This window comes from Priapulus caudatus, unplaced genomic scaffold (assembly GCF_000485595.1).
Source record: "Priapulus caudatus unplaced genomic scaffold, Priapulus_caudatus-5.0.1 Scaffold589, whole genome shotgun sequence".
Lineage (NCBI taxonomy): Eukaryota > Metazoa > Priapulida > Priapulimorpha > Priapulimorphida > Priapulidae > Priapulus > Priapulus caudatus.
This window is the reverse complement of record NW_014577650.1, coordinates 61977-64456: the sequence shown is the minus strand read 5'-3', so window position 1 is coordinate 64456 and position 2480 is coordinate 61977. Positions and strand designations below refer to the sequence as shown.

The 2480-nt window shown below is 42.5% G+C and overlaps 1 protein-coding gene across 6 annotated transcripts in view; it reads right to left on the bottom strand.

Annotated features, from left to right (window-relative positions):
- Window positions 1-2480, bottom strand: part of LOC106811907 — an 18349-nt gene that overhangs the window by 12999 nt on the left and 2870 nt on the right. The gene's annotated exons all lie outside the window — the stretch shown is intronic.

Sequence of the window (2480 nt, the reverse complement as noted above, 5' to 3'; positions counted from 1 at the left end):
TGCAGCGCTGGCAGCTATGGATGCGTGCGCCGGCGTAAGCATTCGGCGCACGGATCCATAGCTGCCAGCGCTGCATACTGTCGTAGGACGTTCCCGCGGTCGCGTGCGCCTTGCCGCGGAACTGCGCGCAAGATCTGCGCTCAGCACTTCGGGCCAACACCTTCTTTCGGCAACGCTTCTCTAGTATCCCGTCTCATCTGGGTCTAGGGGCCTACAGTCTACAATACTACTAGTACTACTGTACTAGTACTAGTAGTATAGACTATAGTACTAGAGCCAGATGAGACGGGATACTAGAGAAGCGTTGCCGAAAGAAGGTGTTGACCCGAAGTGCTGAGCGCAGATCTTGCGCGCAGTTCCGCGGCAAGGCGCACGCGACCGCGGGCACGTCCTACGACAGTATGCAGCGCGGGTAGCTATGTATCTGTGCGCCTAATGCTACCGCCCGCGCACGGATCCATAGCTGCCAGCGCTGCATACTGTCGTAGGACGTTCCCGCGGTCGCGTGCGCCTTGCCGCGGAACTGCGCGCAAGATCTGCGCTCAGCACTTCGGGTCAACACCTTCTTTCGGCAACGCTTCTCTAGTATCCCGTCTCATCTAGATACACAATGTAGAGATATAATATGTTCACACTGCTATACTAGCTGCTAGACGTAGCTCACTCTTCACAACAGTACGACATGTGCAGTATATGACACGTTGAGTAACCTTAGTTTTCTGCTATCATGCCACCAGATGTGATATTAGGGGATGTAGTGTACACTGTTGACCACAAAAAAACGATGGCCAAAATAATTATCTTCAATCTTAGCTCTAGAACTATATCCTTCACTCTGCCCTGCGGCAGAGCGAAGGGCCATAGTTCTAGAGCTTCTTCAATCTGTACATGAATGTGTTTTTAACACTAGGCCATAATAAAATTATTGTTTGTTTGCCCTCACCTGACCGACCCGCCAAAAAGGGCCGACTCAAAAAAATTCATTGATTTTTTTTTTTTTACAAATTGTATTACTGTTACGTACATTAAAAATCTGTAGCCAATTATACATTACATGCACCAAGCAAAACAAACATTCAACATAAAAGGTATATCCACACAAGTACACCCGAGCATGTATAGACACCATGCTGAATTTGTAAAAAGACACATTCACAAAAAAAGCCTACCTACCTACCCAAACTTTTCAGCCTGGGACGGGTGAGGGCAAACAAAGATTTTTTTAATTGTGGCCCTATTTTACTCTATTTTACACCTGCCACAGAATGACAGCATAGGTAGAGTGTGAACATCCTAAACACAGCCATTAATAAACTAGGCAGTGGCTGGTGCTCTGGTAACCGGACCGGGAGTTCTTTTGGCTTGTGCTCTGGCAATCCCAGAATGCACTGCAAAGTCATGGTCTCGCTCAATGTCAAGTCATGCTTTTTCAATCACAATTCAAATTTGACTTCCCTGTGCCTCTTGCAATGAACCGCTTTCCTCCAAAAACACAGGCGTAGTTCACAGTGTAATACTTCTAATTTTTCATTAGAATTTTCCACTCATTTCGGTACTCTGTACAAGGTTTGTGTGCCGCCATTTTTGTGTTTGCACGGATTCGTGGTCCGGTTACCGGAGCACGAGCCACTTCGAATAAAATATTCCATCTCCACATTCAACCTTAGCTTCATTTACCGCAAAAATGAAAGTGCTTTCAGTGTATAGTAAAATAGTTTGGTCAAAAATGTGATAACTTAGTTAGTATTAGTATCAGTGTATGATTAGATACAATAATGTAACCCAACAAGAGTAGGATACAACTACTCTTGTTAGGTTACATTATTGTATCTATAGATTCTAGTGTACTATCATATCATATATGACAGTATGTATTACAATGATTATGTATGTAAAATATGTTTTCTTGTTCTTTTTTTGTACTAATGTAATGTACTCTAATGTAATGTATTGTAAGATATTATAATGTAATGTAATGTAATGTAAAGTGATTTAATGTAATGTGATGTAATGTAAAGTGATTTAATGTAATGTGATGTAATGTAATGTGGATGTAAAGTAATGTAATAATTGAAATCTTTTACTTGAAAATATTCTAACAGTGTTTACTTAATCAAGGCTTAGGGTATCTAGCTGACTTCGATGACCGCATTGTCCATTCGCCATACCCGTGCCGTTTATACTTGAACTTATACTGTTAACTGGTTTTTTTCCTCTTGAATTAAAATATTGTATTAATTTATTAAATTGTACCGGTACCAAAAATGTTTAGCACTAATAAAGTATCTTGAATGTTGTATGTCTTGGGTATTTCATTTAATCCGTCCTCTCTCGCTCTCTTGCTCTCTCTCTCTTTCACACACACACGCACAGCTCTCTCTCTCTCTCTCCCACACACACACACCTCTACCTCTCTCTCTCTCACACACACATACGCACATGCACGCACGCACGCACGCACGCACGCACGCACACACACA